The following is a 19,399-nucleotide window of genomic DNA, read 5'->3' as shown; positions in this document are numbered from 1 at the left end:
ACAAACACATCCTTCCTTAGATATGGGGCCCAAAACAGCTCACAATACTCCAAATGTAGTCTGATGCCTTATAGAGCCTCTGAGTAGTCAAACAATTGCACTGAAGCCTTTTTCACTGTCATAGTTTTCTATAGTATTCTGTGCTTTCTTTATATATCACCGACTATAGTTGGTTCAAACACCATTATTCTATTCCCATGAGGGTTCAGTGATCACCAACTCTATGTTTCAAAACAATTTAGGGAATAAATATATCTCTTTATAGCAAATTACTGCTAAAATCTTTCTCAAATGTAACTTGGTTCCCATATGCAAAGCATAAAATATAAATTACTTGGATAACTATTTTAGAAATTGATTATATTAACTTCTATGAAATGTCTCCATATTCCAGCTTTAAAGATGAAAGATTATTCATTTGGAATTTTCCCTTTGAAAGTGGGGAGAAAATGAAGATCATTTTCCTTCCACTGTTTACGGAAGGCTAATGGGCCTGTCCCACTCGGGTGATTTTTCAACGGATTGCTGGCGACTGTCGAGTAGCCGGCAGTCGCCTGAAACACCGGGAACTGGAACGGCGACTGTCAGAGTGGAACACACACACACATAAACACATCGCAAAGGCGGGGGACAAGGCAAGCGGGGAAACGCTGTCTAAAAATTTCCCACGGTGCAAAGCCAAGGAGATACAGACACACACCGCGATGAACAGGAACGTTGGTGATGTAATTAAGACAACTAAAGCACAGTGTATGGTAAGTCCTTTAAAAAAAGGGGGGGGAGAGGAGGGAGAAGGAGTGGAAACAACTTTTAAGAAGCCAGAGATGCACAGCTGTGAAGTTCAGTGGACATTTAACATTATCCATCGGTTCCTTGGTTCTGAAAACTACTGCTTACCTTTTTCCCCTCAATGAGCCAATGAAATTCACTGGTCAGCACCGGCTCAAACCTATGAGAACCTACAAGAACCTTCGACCTTCTGGTGACCCATCTACGGCTCGAGAATTCTCGCTAATCTCCATGGCGACTTCATTATAGTCGACGCTCATTTTCAACATAATGAGGCCGCAACTAGTTCCCAAATTGTGGGAACTCCTCATGACCATGAAGGTGACTCTCCAGCAACCACCCGTGAACATGTGGCGACCATATGGCCATTGCAAAGTCTCCTCTGCAGTCACCTAAACAGTCGCCTTAGTGGGAAAGGCCCATTAGTTTTCCTTTTTGGTTTTAGAAATACAGGCCCTTCACCCACCGAGACCAGCAGACCAGCGATCCCCGTACACTAGCACTATCCCACACACTTAGGGACAATTTACAATTCTTACCAAAGCCAATTAATCTACAAACCTGTATGTCTTTGGAATGTGGGAGGGAAACGGAGCTCCTGGAGAAAACCAATGAAGGTCACAGGGAAAACGTACAAACTCCGTACAGACAGCACCCGTAGGCAGGATTGAATTCAGGCCTCTGGCGCTGTAAGGCAGCAACTCTACCGCTGTCCATTATTAGCACATGTACTTTTCCATAGGAAATAGCTCAAGCAAGAGTTAAGGGAAAACTGAATAAATATCTCAAGCAGAGGAAGATAAACAATATGGATTATAAAGTGGCAGATGAGAGCAGAGAATAGTGGCGGTGGTGTAGATTTTGGGATTAGCATAAGGAGAGTAATAACATAATTGATGGAAGAAATATTTACAAATTGCTCTACAAGAGTCTGTTCTACTTATGTCCTACTGCATTGGTTTGCAAATACACTATTCTACAATTGTGAAATAAACCCCAAGCCACAAAGAGGCATCAAAAATAATCCATTGGCTTTATTTGTATCATTACAAAACTTGTTATAGTGGAGAAAGGAAATCATAAGCTAGAGAATCAATTTATAACCAATGTCGGTCTCACAGGACTATGCTTGGTTTCAGTTGTTATATTTAAGAGTTAATAAAATTTGATACCGACAAAATTAAAATATTCTGAGTGTATTTTTCTTACTTTCTCTCTGTGCCTTTGACTGGGACAGTGTAGAAGAGATTGATTGAATTGTCTAGATTGACTGAAAGATACAGCATGCAAACAGGCTCTTTGGCCTACTGAGTGCTCATTGACCATCGAGTCCAGATTGACCTGTTCACACTAGTTCTACATTATCCCTCTTTGACATCCACTTCCTGCACACTAGGGGCAATTTGCAGAGGGCAATTTGCAGAGGCCAATTAACCTACAAACCCACACGTCTTTGGGATGTGGTAGAAAACCGGAGCACCCGGAGGAAACCTACACGGTCACAAGCAGACGGTACAAACTCCACACAGACGGCACTCGAGGTCAGGATCGAACCTGGGTCTCTGACCCTGGGAGGCAACACCTCTACCGGCTATGCGACTGTGCGTCCTGTGGCACTATAATGTGATGAAACAAAGCCCACAAAGAAGTTTGTCAGTCATTTCATTCTAAAGTTGCAGATCTTGCATCCATCGCTCATCACAGAGTGAAGAAATATAAATAGGATCAAAAATGGCATCGCTGAATATCGGTATTAAAATATAAATACTCGAAGCTTCACATACGATACTGTGTAAGCATTCCTCTTTGTTAACTGAATGATTATCTGTGAATTTCAAATATCAACTAAACTTTCACTGATTTTTATTGTAGACTATTTCTGACAGATTGAATATTTATGTCAGCACGATTTTGTTCTATCATTTACTATATTACAAATTGTTCATTTCTATTGCAAAATAATTGTTAAGTACAGCACCATTTTTCAAATACCAACCAAATGTTTTGCTTTATTTGATTTGCAAATGTCTGATCCAAGAATATTAATAAAAAATAATCAAATGATCTGTGTTTTTTGATTTGCTGCGAGGAAGAGTGTTTAACATTGACCTCAATTTGGCTAATTAGACAAAGAGCAGGAGGAAGAAAATCAGGGATAGGTTAATGCCTTAACAAAGGGAATAAGGTTAAGACATTAACCTATCCCTGAAGGTTCTTGACTTTTTCCCACAGTGGAAATCCAGTCTATAACAGGCTCGTCACTTCTTTCCATTCAATCCAACTTCACGGAGCATGCCATCGGGAATGCTGGAAGTATTGTCATGGATGTCTACTATCCTGGCTATTTCCCTTTTTTCTCTTATACTTACTGGGAGACGAAACAGGACTTAAAAACTTAGATGTTGAGACTTGAGAACAGGTTCTTTCCCGCTGTATCTGACTCGTGAATCAATCAACCCTTTCATAGCCCATTTCCGGAGATATTGTAACATTCTCTTAATTCTTTCATTGGATAGCCCGTTATTGTACTTTAATATTCTTTTGTGCATATGTCAGTTTCTGCATTACAATCATGCATCATTCTACTTTTTTACACATATTTTTTTCCATTGTATTTACGATCACTGCGTGCACACAGTTTACTGTTTGAGCTGCGCGTGAACAAGGAATTTCATTGCACCTTAACGCATATGATTAGAGCCAGGATTTTGCCATGAATGCCAAGCCTTCTCATGCCTTTTTTGATGATTTCACCAGGATAATGCCTTTTTCATGATCAAGTGCCTAATCAGCCTTCATTTTGCTGTTTTGCTAAAAGGTTGTGCTATTTTCTCTAGTTGTACCGTGATTACAATGATGTTTTCTATGTTAAAACGTTAATATTAATGTGTTAACATAGTATAACTTACAAGAAAACTTCCACCACCGGGGTGAAACCTGGGGCGCCACCGTTGGTCGTTCATTCGTTCGTGCCGCTGCCCGTTGGTTCAGTTTTCTGCAAGATCTATTTAAGAAATAACTGCAGATCCTGGAAAAAATGAAGGTCGACAAAAAATGCTGGAGAAACTCAGCAGGTAAGGCTCAGTGGAGAGAAGAAATTGGCATCATTTCGGGTCGAGACCATTCTTCAGACTGATGTGGGGGGGGGGCAGGAAAAAGAAAGGAAGAGGCGGAGACAGTAGGACTAGAAGGAAGGCTGGGAACGGGGAGGGGGAGGATGGAGAAGACAAGGGCTATCTAAAACTAGAGAAGTCAATGTTGATACCGCTGGGGTGTAGACAACCCAAGTGAAATACCCAAGCTTGTCTCCTCACTACATTTACAGCTGGCTCCAGTCGCAAATCTGAGTTTTCGAGTGATTTGCACAAGGCATTCATTGATGCTGGAATTCCACTGTGGAAATTGGAAAACTAATCTCTCAGAGGTTTTTTGGAGAAATACACAGAGGAACATATACCAAGCGAGTCATCATTAAAGAAACATTATGTTGACAGCAACTGATATTAAACTAAAGATAGACATAAAATGCTGGAGTAACTCAACAGGACAGGCAGCATCTCCAACGAGAAGGAATGGGTGACATTTCGGGTTGAGACTTCTTCAGACTCTCGACCTGAACCATCACTGACTGTCCGGCAGAGTAGACCTGCTGGGCTGAACAACCTAATTCTGCTCATATAACATGTACATCAATTCTTTGAAATGTCCTGAGACTGTGAAAGATGCCATATGCAAGGAAAAGTTGGATTTCATTGTAAGTTGCAACTGCAAATTCCAATTTCTGATAAGCTCACTGATATAACAATATAACCATATAACAATTACAGCACGGAAACAGGCCATCTCGGCCCTTGTAGTCCGTGCCGAACACTTATTATCCCATAGTCCCATCTACCTACACTCAGATCATAACCCTCCATTCCTTTCCCGTCCATATAACTATCCAATTTATTTTTAAATTATAAAATCGAACCTGCCTCCACCACTTCCACTGGAAGCTCATTCCACACAGCTACCACTCTCTGAGTAAAGAAGTTCCCCCTCATGTTACCCCCAAACTTCTGTCCCTTAATTCTCAAGTCATGTCCTCTTGTTTGAATCTTCCCTACTCTCAGTGGGAAAAGCTTATCCACGTCAACTCTGTCTATCCCTCTCATAATTTTAAAGACATCTATCAAGTCCCCCCTTTAACCTTCTGCGCTCCAAAGAATAAAGACCTAACTTGTTCAACCTTTCTCTGTAACTTAGTTGCTGAAATCCAGGCAACATTCTAGTAAATCTCCTCTGTACTCTCTCTATTTTGTTGACATCCTTCCTATAATTATGCGACCAAAATTGTACACCATACTACAGAATTGGTCTCACCAATGCCTTGTACAATTTTAACATTACATCCCAACTTCTATACTCAATGCTCTGATTTATAAAGGCCAGCACACCAAAAGCTTTCTTTACCACCCTATCTACCTGGAATCATCCTATTCCACCTTCAGGGAACTGGTGGTGAAGGAATGCATAGGGACCTCAAAGTGAAGCCCATTTCAGAACCTTAAATTACAATTTGATGTACTGACTTTACGAAGTAAGAATAGATAATGTGTACTAAATTGAATGAGATAACTATCACACTGAGTTAACTACACATTTATAAGAACATCAATCATAAGAGATTAACAATCTTACTGGAAAGGACGTGGAAAGAGTTTGTGATGTTTACAACACATCAGGAGGTTCATGTCTGGATTCAGCGATACAAATAAAATGTTGACAGTCACTTATTGTAGTTTGTGCTTATTTAGAACGAAAAGTTAAACCAACAACAATTCAACCACAAAATAGAGTAGGTACAAGGCAAAATTTATCACGTGAGGTTGGTAGCTTCCATAATGGTTGTCATTTAAGAATATCACTTGGATATCACTGTCTAAAATAAAGCAAATTATTTATTTTTTCTTACATCAAGCTGTACCTCTTTTTATTCCTTTCATTTGGTTTGGTAAAGCCACACCAAGACAAGTTGTCTGCTGAGGATATAGTTGTCTGCACGGGGATGATAGCACGTTGTGTTCTCTCCGTTTGTACTGCAATAAAGACTATTTCTACACGTGAGTCTGATCATTTCAACATGGTGTCATAAGTGGGATCCGAACCCACGCCTCCAATTGAAAACAAGTGATGGAACGATCCCACAGAGCAGGATCAGACGTATATCTAGACCTGCTCAACCTGCGCAACATCTCCCACGACCCAATATTGGGTTCACCCTCCCAGCGACTAATGTCAAGGCAAACTGAGCCAACTGTGGCGAAACAGGCACTAGTACCACAAGTGGTCCCACCATCCGAAATCCAGTCCAGGCTACAACAAATGCATGATGTTCAAAAAGGATGGTATGCCAAGAAGAGCAGACCACTTCCACCACTAGCCAAGGCACAGGTGGTCGATCCGTCTACAAACTGACAAGGGTCACGACCGCCTTGGTGTAATTTCTGAAACTGCTTCCGAACCACGCTCATATTTGGTCAATGCCGATGGCGGCACCTACAGACGTAATAGATAGCACATCCTGCCGGTGAAGGAATCAGCACCACCTCCGTATTACCCTGACCGCACAGGTATACTTCTTGGTACTTGGTTCTTGGTTTCTTGGTCCAAAATATTCCAAATGGAATTTAAACTGGAGGTGGATTTAATCCTCATCCAGCAGCATCGGCCCGACCATAACCATCACTACCATCCGCTCCTGATCCGGTCGTTTTGCCTACGGCTACGCCGCCTCCACCCCTGACAAGGTCTCCTGTTTCTTCACCGGGGATGCAGTTTCAATCTCCTGCACCTATTCTACCACCGATCGCATCTCCGGTGATGGGAGAAAATGCAGGACTCTACCGTACACGTGCAGGTCGCATCTATAAGCCCATCGTAAAGTACCCGGGTTATGTTTGAACTTCCCTCCAGCTTACTTACACATACTATATGTACTTTATGTAGTACATATAGTATTTTGCATGTGATTATCACATCTATTTTATTGGGAGTTAATTCTTTAAGAGGAAGGATGTATATTAGTATGTCTTTATCATAAACTAGACCAAGTGCAGACCCGTTGGGTCTGTTCCCCCAACGTGCGGTTGTGGGGGGGAAGGCGGCATGCAGCATCACACACACTAACTATCCACCCCCCCCCCCGCACTCAAACTAATTACCCCCCTTGATATTATATTAATATTATTAATTTGCTCCTTTTACCCAATAACCACCCTATCTACTGACGAATAGCCCCCAACTTGCAGTCACATCTAGAGAGGGGGGGGGGGGGGGGGGGGGGGGGGGGAGAGTGCGGGCAGAGAGAGAAGGGGCAGAGACAGAGAGAGAGACAGAGACACAGAGAGAGGGGCAAGAGGGATAGGGGGGTGGAGAGGAGAAGAAGAGGGAGGATGGGTGAGGGGGGAAAGGTGGTGGAGGAGGGGAGGAGAGAGAAGGGTGAGAGTGAGGGGGAGAGAGAGAGGGTGCTGAGAGGGGGTGCTGAGAGGGGGGTGAGGGCGAGAGGTGGGGAGCAGGGAGGGGGGTGAGGGGGAGAGGTGGGGAGCTGGGAGGGGGAGGGAGGATGGAGGTTGGAGGGAAGAGGGTAGGGGGTGTGGAGGCGAGGGGGTTTAGGGGAGGGAGGGAGGGTGGGGGAGGGGAGAGAGAGAGGGGGGAGTGGGGGAGAGAAAGGGTGTGCTGAGAGGTGGGTGAGGTGAGGAGAGGGGGAGAGGAGAAACATTAATTTCTCTCTGATTTTTCATCGATGGGAAAAATACTCTGGTCCAGGAAGGCAGACGTGGGCTCTGATCGAGGTGGCCAAAAATGACGGCCGTAGGTGGCGACGTTCTCTCGAAAATCGCAGCACAGTGGGCCAAAAGCGGTCAAGATCAGACATTTACCACACATATTATGCATGCTTCACAATCCTTATGTAATCCAGTCCAGATCTTCATCCCTACCCTGGGCCGGCCCTATAAACCGGTGTGTCTCTCTCTCCCTCTCTATTTTAGATTTCATGCTGACCATGGGCATGAAAGCATGTTGTGTTCCCTCCGTTTGTACTGCAACAAAGTGCACTTCTACCGCTGCACCATCGAGAGCATCCTTACCAACTGTATCACAGTATGGTATGGCAACTGCTCTGTCTCCGACCGGAAGGCATTGCAGAGGGTGGTGAAAATTGCCCAACGCATCACCGGTTCCTCGCTCCCCTCCATTGAGTCTGTCCAAAGCAAGCGTTGTCTGCGGAGGGCGCTCAGCATCGCCAAGGACTGCTCTCACCCCAACCATGGACTGTTTACCCTCCCACCATCCGGGAGGCGCTACAGGTCTCTCCGTTGCCGAACCAGCAGGTCCAGGAACAGCTTCTTCCCGGCGGCTGTCACTCTACTCAACAACGTACCTCGGTGACTGCCAATCACCCCCCCCCCCACCCCCCGGACACTTATTATCACTTATTATTATTTATTCAAATCATTTGCTATGTCGCTCTTCCAGGGAGATGCTAAATGCATTTCGTTGTCTCTGTACTGTACACTGACAATGACAATTAAAATTGAATCTGGATATGAGTTCTAACCTCTGTGCGTGAATCTGATCATTTCAACAGTTACTCCAGCACTTTGTGTCTTTGTAAAGTGACATCTGGTGTTCCTTGTGCCTGCAGACATAAACCATAAAGTAGACCACACCGGTAATTTCCATCTCTCTATGAGAAGCAATGTTAGGTCATGAGTTTAGTTCAGTTTATTGCAGTTGTTTGCACTGAGGTACAGTGAAAATATTTGTTGTTGTGCGCTATCCAGTGTGAAATGATATACATGATTACAAGCAAGCCATCCACTGTGTCCAGGTACAGGAGAAAGTGTATAATGTTTAGTGCCAGATAAAGTCCAGTAAAGTCTGAAAAAGGTTATCGACCTGAAACGTCACCCATTCATTCTCTCCAGAGATGCTGCCTGTCCCGCTGAGTAACTCCAGCTTTTATAGTACCATTCTTTCATTGGCGATAGGATGGTTTAGTTGCCTGATACCAGCTGGGATGAAACTTGTTTTCTTGAAACTATGTTAGTATTTAGGGTGGCAGTACTTAAATCCCTGGTGCACACAATGAGGATTCTCAATGCCCAATCTCATGACCAAAACACCTTCTTATACAAGTGAAGGAGATACAAAAGCTGTTCATTTACCTCCTCCCTGATGTGGTTCTGACCCATCCCCATCCATGTGAAGCAGTGTATTGAGTCTGATTAATTATTCATTCTCCTTCATAGAATAAATGTTGATGAAGTTATTATTTTGCTGGGCTTCTCCAGTAAGCCACACATGTGAACCTCTAGTCTCTTACTGCTTTACCTTTCTGATTCATTTCTGCTCAGAGACCTTTGCCCTCCGCTTACAAACATTTCCCAATGACGTTCAATGCCAGTATGAGGAACCACAGCCCATTTTTTGATTTGGCACTTTACCAGAGTTCTAGAGTTAATGCAGAATTCAATGTCACAATTTAAACCTTGTCCTCTTTTTTTGACCAAGGTTATCACTTATTATTATTTAGCTGTTGTCATTTGGATTTCATCTCGACCCGTCCATTATTCCTTATCCTTTTATCATTCATGTTTGCAACCCTTTTTGTCGTTTATTCACTGTTGCCTTCCATCATGTTATAAACTAACATTTATTTTGATCTTGCCCCAACTAACCTCTACTTCTTTATAATCTCTGACTTTATCTACAACCTCAATTGTTAACGTTAGTTTTTGCATTCCACAAATACTTCCTCACATATCTTATGCTTCCACAATTGATCCTTTTCATTCATTTCCCTCAGCAGTTTAGTTTTATGTTGGTTAACATCAGCATTCAAGCTCACAGTTGAAGCCACATGTAATTCAGAATGTATTACTAAGCATGCAATGTAGTAATACATCCACATACGTTATCATTCGTTTTAATTTAATAGAGTCAAACAAGACCTTCAACCCAACTTGTCCATGCCAAACAAGATGTCCCATCTGAGTTAATTCCATTTGCTTGCATTTGGTCCTTATCCCTCTAAACCTTTCATATCTATGTACCTGTCAAAATAAGCACATTACCAAATCAGAATTCAACATGGCTACATTAGTATATCATTTGCATAGATCATATGCTAGAATCAAATTTCCATCGCACTAAATTTTGTCCTTGATTACAACTTTCCACCAAATTCAATGTGCAATAAACAAATGGATATTCTCAAACTTCCAAGTTGTTAAATTACTGCATTAAAGCAACCATAGATCAACCTAGGTCTGTGGAAAGCTGGAATAAATGTGCACGTCGTAAAGTCATAGAGTTATACAGTACGGAAACAGGCCATTCGGCCCAACTTATCCATGCCGACCAAGACGTCCATCTAAGCTCGTTCCATTTGCCCCTGTTTGGTGCATTTCTCTCTCAATCTTACCTATCCATATATCAGTCCAAACTGTTGAAGTACCTGATTCATCAAACTCTTCTGGCAGCTCGAGACTCTACTTTTCTTTGCTAGATCGACATTTGACATTAGCAGTGTAACATTAGTGATACCCATGACTTTAATGGATTAGTCATTATCCACTATCTCAGGAATTTCTCCTTTATATATTATCCATTAAGACATAAAATTTGATTCATATAAAACAACTACTTTGATCTAATAATCCACAATGTATTTTCAATATTCAGCATTAGTCATGTTGATGCTTAGCAGAACATGAGTGCCAGTTCGATAACACTTTGTTCATCATTTTGGGCAGTCCGGTGTAGTAGGCCCCTGATACTTGGCAGGAAAACTTCAACTTCATGTCATCTGTCCAGGTTAGATTGAAGCTAATGTCCCAGAGGTGCACGAACAGTTTGCTAATCTACTGCGCCAAACAGTTTGCACTATCCATCACAGTTTGCATATTTATCATTCGTTTTAATTTACCCAACACATTTAACATTTAGCTTTGCAAAACTTTAACTGGAAAGGCCATCCCTTCTCATCAGCGCTGTGGTCAATTAGAACATGTGGACATTAAATAGATTGTTCTTATTATTTGCTAAGTGCCTGCAATGATTCATCATCCCAACCAACAATTTGTACATCCAGTAATAGTGTCCTTGAATGAAATTAATCTCATTTGTTTTGCTGAAAGCCTTGTGTGTGGTTGTTTTTCTGATCTCTGTAAATTCACTGCCTCAATGGTCAACAGAATTAAGACTAATTTAAATTTCTTACAAAATGTGTTGACAATCTCCAAAGCACCAGGCTCTTTCTCATTGCTGCTTTCACTGTTTATCCAATTGTACAGATGATCTCAAATGGTACATATTTTTAAATTATATCAGTAATCTGGTATTGTACAATATTCCAACATACATTTTATTAATCAAATGACAAGATTAGTAAGCTTATATTTGCTGCAATGTGCTCTTTATACCTCTTTCCAAATTCCACAGTGGCAGAATAGTAGAGTTGCTGCCTTACAGTACAAGAGAGCCAGGTTCCATCCTGACTACGGGACTACGGGTGCTACATGTATGGAGTTTGTACGTTCTACCAGTGACTGTGTGGGTTTTCTCTGGATGCTCTGGTTTCCTCCCACACTCTAAAGATGTGCAGTTTTGTAGGTTAATTGGCTTCAGTTTAAAAAAAATGAATTGTCCTTAGTGTGTAGGACAGTGCTAGTGTACGGGGTGATCACTTGTCAGCACGGACTCAGTGGGCTGAAGGGCCTGTTTCAGTGCTGTTTGTTTACAGTCTAAAGTCTGAAGAGTTTGAATCATTTACAAAAGCAATAATTTTAAACATTTTACGGCTAAATGAAACAATATTAAGCTTACCCCTTGAGTTGATGTTTTGTGGAAATGTCCTTACATATGGACCATAAGAGGTCCTTAAGGATAACAAATGCCTCTGAAACTTTGCCAAGACATATGGATGGCACTTTCAAATGGCACGATCCTCCCACTGAGAAGGCGATTGCTAAAGGTGCCGTGGAGCTTCCAGTAGGAAACCATTGAATACAGGTATATAAGAACTTGACACCTCAGCAAGCACTAATGAGCAGTTTGACCTTTAGCAAGTTTAGCTCTTAGCATGCTAAGATACTTTGTGCAGGAAACGTTGCCTAAACCTAAAGCTAGACTCAGGAATAAAAGTTGTTATATTTGCCTGAAAAAGGTGGGCTATGCTGAACGTATAACATAGAGCATAGAACAGTGCAACACAGGAAGAGGCCCTTCAGCCCTTACAATGTCCATGCCAAACATGGTTTAGAAACATAGCAGCTGCTGGTTAGTACACAAGAGGACATTGCTGGTTAGAGAGCAGATTAACGCAATAGAAAGGAAGGACATTAGCTTGGAGGATGTGGAATATATATGGGTAGAGCTGCGAAACACTAAGGGGCAGAAAACGCTAGTGGGAGTTGTGTACAGGCCACCTAACAGTTGTAGTGGAGTTGGGGATGGCATCAAACAGGAAATTAGAAATGCGTGCAACAAAGGTAAAACAGTTATAATGGGTGACTTCAATCTACATATAGATTGGGTGAATCAAATTGGCACGGGTGCTGAGGAAGAGGATTTCTTGGAATGTATGCGGGATAGTTTTCTAAACCAACATGTAGAGGAACCAACGAGAGAGCAGGCTATTCTAGACTGGGTATTGAGTAATGAGGAAGGGTTTGTTAGCAGTCTTGTTGTGCGAGGCCCCTTGGGCAAAAGTGACCATAATATGGTTGAGTTCTTCATTAGGATGGAGAGTGACATCGTTATTCCAGAAACAAGGGTCCTGAATTAAAGAAAGGTAACTTTGAGGGTATGAGACGTGAATTGGCCAAGATAGACTGGCAATAGAGCTCGGAAAAATGTTGAAAAGCAGGACCTCCAGGGTTGTTATCTCCGGTTTGCTTCCAGTTCCTCATGCTAGCGAGAGCAGGAACAGGGAGTTACGGGACCTGAACGTGTGGCTGAGGAACTGGTGCACGGGGCAGGGATTTAGATTCTTAGATCACTGGGATCTGTTTTGGAGTAAGGGGGAACTGTACAAAAGGGACGGATTGCATCTTAACAGGTGTGGGACCAGCATTCTGGCAGGCAGGTTTGCTACTGCTACACGGGTGGCTTTAAACTGAATAAGGGGGGTGGGGTGTTGAATGGGATAGTGGAGGATGGAGTTAAAGGGAAAGGGTTTCTTAAATGTGTGAGCGTAGAGACCGAGGGGTGTAAAATGAGGTGTAGAAGCAATAGGTAACAAGGTGAAAAGTAAAAGTGGCAGGCTGACAAAACCAGGGCAAAAATCAAAAAGGGCCACTTTTCAACATAATTGTATAAGGGGTAAGAGTGTTGTAAAAACAAGCCTGAAGGCTTTGTGTCTCAATGCAAGGAGCATTCGTAATAAGGTGGATGAGTTGAATGTGCAGAGAGCTATTAATGACTATGATATAGTTGGGATCACGGAGACATGGCTCCAGGGTGACCAAGGCTGGGAGCTGAACATCCAGGGATATTCAATATTCAGGAGGGATAGACAGAAAGGAAAAGGAGGTGGGGTAGCGTTACTGATTAGAGAGGGGATTAATTCAATGGAAAGAAAGGACATTAGTTTGGAGGATGTGGAATCGGTATGGGTAGAGCTGCGAAACACTAAGGGGCAGAAAACGCTAGTGGGAGTTGTGTACAGGCCACCTAACAGTAGTAAAGTTGGAGATGGTATCAAACAGGAAATTAGAAATGCGTGCGACAAAGGCAAAACAGTTGTAATGGGTGACTTCAATCTACATATAGATTGGGTGAATCAAATTGGCAGGGGTGCTGAGGAAGAGGATTTCTTGGAGTGTATGCGGGATAGTTATCTAAATCAACATGTAGTGGAACCAATGGGAGAGCAGGCTATTCTAGACTGGGTATTGAGTAATGAGGAAGGGTTAGTTAGCAGTCTTGTTGTACGTGCCCCCTTGGGCAAGAGTGACCATAATATGGTTGAGTTCTTCATTAGGATGGAGAGTGACATTGTTAATTCAGAAACAATGGTTCTGAACTAAAAGAAAGGTAACTTTGAGGGTATGAGACGTGAATTGTAGAGGCCAAGATTGACTGGCAATTAATTCTAAAAGGGTTGACGGTGGATATGCAATGGAAGACATTTAAAGACTGCATGGATGAACTACAAAAATTGTTCATACCAGTTTGGCAAAAGAATAAATCAGGGAAGGTAGTACATCCGTGGATAACAAGGGAAATCAGGGATAGTATCAAAGCGAAGGATGATGCGTACAAATTAGCCAGAAAAAGCAGCATACCGGAGGACTGGGAGATATTCAAAGACCAGCAGAGGAGGACAAAGGGCTTAATTAGGAAAGGGAAAATAGATTATGAAAGAAAACTGGCAGGGAACATAAAAACTGACTGCAAAGGTTTTTATAGATATGTGAAAAGAAAGAGATTAGTTAAAACAAATGTAGGTCCCTTGCAGTCAGAAACAGGTGAGTTGATCATGGGGAACAAGGATATGGCGGACCAATTGAATAACTACTTTGGTTCCGTCTTCACTAAGGAAGACATAAATAATTTGCCGGAAATAGCAGGGGACCGCGGGTCAAAGGAGTTGGAGGAATTGAGTGAAATCCAGGTTAGCCGGGAAGTGGTGTTGGGTAAATTGAATGGATTAAAGGCCGATAAATCCCCAGGGCCAGATAGGCTGCATCCCAGAGTACTTAAGGAAGTAGCTCCAGAAATAGTGGATGCATTAGTAATAATCTTTCAAAACTCTTTAGATTCTGGAGTAGTTCCTGAAGATTGGCGGGTAGCAAACGTAACCCCACTTTTTAAGAAGGGAGTGAGAGAGAAAATGGGGAATTACAGACCAGTTAGTCTAACATCGGTAGTGGGGAAACTGCTAGAGTCAGTTATTAAAGATGGGATAGCAGCACATTTGGAAAGTGGTGAAATCATTGGACAAAGTCAGCATGGATTTACGAAAGGTAAATCATGTCTGACGAATCTTATAGAATTTTTCGAGGATGTAACTAGTAGCGTGGATAGGGGAGAACCAGTGGATGTGGTGTATCTGGACTTCCAGAAGGCTTTCGACAAGGTCCCACATAAGAGATTAGTATACAAACTTAAAGCACAAGGCATTGGGGGTTCAGTATTGATGTGGATAGAGAACTGGCTGGCAAACAGGAAGCAAAGAGTAGGAGTAAACGGGTCCTTTTCACAATGGCAGGCAGTGACTAGTGGGGTACCGCAAGGCTCAGTGCTGGGACCCCAGCTATTTACAATATATATTAATGATCTGGATGAGGGAATTGAAGGCAATATCTCCAAGTTTGCGGATGACACTAAGCTGGGGGGCAGTGTTAGCTGTGAGGAGGATGCTAGGAGACTGCAAGGTGACTTGGATAGGCTGGGTGAGTGGGCAAATGTTTGGCAGATGCAGTATAATGTGGATAAATGTGAGGTTATCCATTTTGGTGGCAAAAACGGGAAAGCAGACTATTATCTAAATGGTGCCCGATTGGGAAAGGGGGAGATGCAGCGAGACCTGGGTGTCATGGTACACCAGTCATTGAAGGTAGGCATGCAGGTGCAGCAGGCAGTAAAGAAAGCGAATGGTATGTTAGCTTTCATTGCAAAAGGATTTGAGTATAGGAGCAGGGAGGTTCTACTGCAGTTGTACAGGGTCTTGGTGAGACCACACCTGGAGTATTGCGTACAGTTTTGGTCTCCAAATCTGAGGAAGGACATTATTGCCATAGAGGGAGTGCAGAGACGGTTCACCAGACTGATTCCTGGGATGTCAGGACTGTCTTATGAAGAAAGACTGGATAGACTTGGTTTATACTCTCTAGAATTTAGGAGATTGAGAGGGGATCTTATAGAAACTTACAAAATTTTTAAGGGGTTGGACAGGCTAGATGCAGGAAGATTGTTCCCGATGTTAGGGAAGTCCAGGACAAGGGGTCACAGCTTAAGGATAAGGGGGAAATCCTTTAAAACCGAGATGAGAAGAACTTTTTTCACACAGAGAGTGGTGAATCTCTGGAACTCTCTGCCACAGAGGGTAGTCGAGGCCAGTTCATTGGCTATATTTAAGAGGGAGTTAGATGTGGCCCTTGTGGCTAAGGGGATCAGGGGGTATGGAGAGAAGGCAGGTACGGGATACTGAGTTGGATGATCAGCCATGATCATATTGAATGGCGGTGCAGGCTCGAAGGGCCGAATGGCCTACTCCTGCACCTAATTTCTATGTTTCTATGTTTCTAAAGGCCTTGAGCATATTGGATAATGTTGAGCAAGTTAGGGCTTTATTCTTTGGAGCGCAGAAGGTTAAGGGGGGACTTGATAGAGGTCTTTAAAATGGTGAGAGGGATAGACAGAGTTGATGTGGATAAGCTTTTTCCCACTGAGAGTAGGGAAGATTCAAACAAGGGGACATGACTTGAGAATTAAGGGACAGAAGTTTATGGGTAACATGAGCGGGAACTTCTTTACTCAGAGAGTGGTAGCTGTGTAGAATGAGCTTCCAGTGAAGGTGGTGGAGGCAGGTTCGTTTTTATCATTTAAAAATTAATTGGATAGTTATATGGACGGGAAAGGAATGGAGGGTTATGGTCTGAGCGCAGGTAGATGGGACTAGGGGAGAATACGTGTTCGGCACGGACTAGAAGGGTCGAGATGGCCTGTTTCCGTGCTGTAATTGTTATATGGTTATATAGTAATGTCTAAATCAACAACTATATTTCCTTCATCCATCTGTAGCAGTTTGACACTAATTCATACACTTCATTCACAACAATTTAATGACCACCACTTTAGGAAATTGAACAAATGTTAAAAAAGTTTGTTCATAAGTTATCGGAACAGAATTAGGCCATTCGGCCCCATCAAGTCTACTCTGCCATTCAATCATGGCTGATCTATCTTTCCCTCTCAACCCCCATTCTCCTGCCTCTCCCCATTAACCCTGACACCCGTACTAATCAAGAATAAACAACCAAACAATGGTAAAATAGCACATTGCATAATTGGTGACACGGCACAAAGAAAATCAGAACAAGAATTGCACAATCCACATGGTTGCAGGAAGGAGACATTTTGTTTGACAAACCTTGTAAAAGTTTTTGAAGATGGAACTGGCAGCATGGATTAGGGGAAACAGTGGATTTAATATATTGGATTTCAAAGAAGCATCGACATTAAAGCAGAATTAGGTCAATCAGCCCACCGAGTCTGCCCTGCCATTCGATCTTTGCTGATCAATTTTTCCCATTCTCGTGCCTTCTCCTCATAACCTTTGATGCCCATACTAATCAATAACCTATCAATCTGTGCTTTACAAATACCCAATGACTAGGGCTCCACAGCAGTCTGTGGCAATTAATTCCACAGATTCAAAGATATTTGAAAAGTTAACAACAGAAGGTTACAACATAGAATGCGGACATGGGTTTGAGATAATATGAGATGGTGAATTGGTTAAATATCAGTAAGTAATAGGAAACAATGGCTTCTTACTGCCCATTACATTTATTTTGCTGCTCTTAGTGTCTTTCAGTGGAAAGAAAAACATTCAAAAGATATATAGAATACTGGTCACTGCATTGTGAAGTAAGACATTTCCTTGTTGAAATTTCCACCCACCTAGCATTTAGATTTTAGAAATACAGTATGGAAATTGGCTCTTCAACCTACCATATCCACGCCGACCTATACACTTGTTGTTTAAGAAAGAACTGCAGATGCTGGAAAAATCGAAGGTAGATAAAAAATGCTGGAGAAACTCAGCGGGTGAGGCAGCATCTATGCAGCGAAGGAATAGGTGATGTTTCGGGTCGAGATCCTTCTTCTGAACATAGAACGAGTTAACGGGTGGTATGGGTTTGGTGGGCTGAAGTGTCTGTTTCCACACTCTATCGTTAAACTAAACTAAACTAAGGCAGAGTTCTTGATTAAGAAGGGCATCAAAGGTTATACAATACAATACAATACAATACAATACAATACAATTTATTGTCATTTGGACCCCATTGAGGTCCAAACACAATTTACACAAACATCCATCACATCGCTGTGATGGAAGGCAAAAACACGTATCTCTCCCCTGCACTCCCCCCCGATGTCAGAGTCAAAGTCAAAGCCCCCGGCTGGCGATGGTGATTGTCCCGCGGCCATTAAAGCCACGCCGGGTGATGCAAGGCCGTGCACCGGGTCTTGGTGTTAGAGCCCCCGGCGTGCGCTCGCAAAGTCCCGCGGCCATTCCAAGCCGCGCGGGGCGGTGATGTAAGGCCCCGCTCCAGGTGCTCTTCAACCCCGCAACTCGGGTGGGAGAAGTCGCCGCTGCGGAAGCCCCGAAAAGCGGTCTCCCAGCAGGGACCCGCGGGCTCCCGGTGTTGCCGTCCGCCAGACCCGCAGCTGCAGCCTCGGGAACTCAGGGGGTCGGGTGGCAGCAGCGCTCCACCACAGCTCCACCCGCTCCGGACTCGGCCAGCTCCACGAAGGTGAGTAGTCCGCAGCTCCACGACTGGAGCCCCAGGTCGTTCCTGTTGGAGGCCGCTCCACGTTGCTCAGCCCCAAACGACAACGGAGACCCGACAAAGAAAAGGTCGGGTCTCCCGTGCAGGGGAAAGATTTTAAAGTCCCCCCCCCCCACACACACACACACCCCGACAAAAAAATAAATAAAAACTACATAGAAACAAGACAAAAATAATACACAGACAGACAGACGGACTGCAGAGGCCGCTGCTGACGAGAGTCGCGCCACCCATGGGGAGAAGGCAGGAAAATGGGGTTGAGAGGGAAAAATAAATCAGCCAATGGTGGAGCAGACACGATGGGCTGAATGGCCTCATTCTGTTCGAATGCCTTATGGTCTTATAAAGACTCATTTTAGAGGCGGGAACATTCACCCATTCCATTGCAATCAAATGATGCGCACATTTTTTTAATTTTTAATTATTTTATTGTATTAGAAGTAAGTACTTCTAATAAAATGTTCCTAAGTGCCTAATATATATTTTCATAATACATTTTATGTACAGCTTCTTTTTTTTTGTTATATTGAAGAAAGATTAGAATAGATAAGAAGTTAGATAGTAAAGGATAGAAAGACGTGAAATATATGGTGTGTGAAGAAAAAGGAATAATTGACGAATAAGTGAAGAAAGTTGTGAAAAAGAAAATAGAAAAAAGTGAATAAAACATTTAAAAAAAACAACAATTTAAATTAAAAAATGTGAAGCACCATATGATTCCAAAAAGATGACGAATGGAGATCAACTCGTTCTGAATTGGTCTGATTAATCCATTAGGAGGAATTGTATTCCCTCAAGATGTGCGGTGTCCAACATACTTGCTATCCACATTTTAAGCGTTGGTATTGATGTATTTTTCCAAAATTTAAGTATTAATTTTTTTGCTATTATTGAACCATAGTTAAAGAATAAATGTTGAGATGTGTTCAATTTATTCCCATCTTCCATTACACCAAATATAATCATTTCAGCATTAGGTTCCATTCTTATCTTGAATAATTTGTAAATATTCGAAAATATCATGATGGGCAAATTTT

This window comes from Amblyraja radiata, unplaced genomic scaffold, assembly GCF_010909765.2.
Source record: "Amblyraja radiata isolate CabotCenter1 unplaced genomic scaffold, sAmbRad1.1.pri scaffold_664_ctg1, whole genome shotgun sequence".
Lineage (NCBI taxonomy): Eukaryota > Metazoa > Chordata > Chondrichthyes > Rajiformes > Rajidae > Amblyraja > Amblyraja radiata.
Note: the sequence above shows the minus strand (reverse complement) of the source record.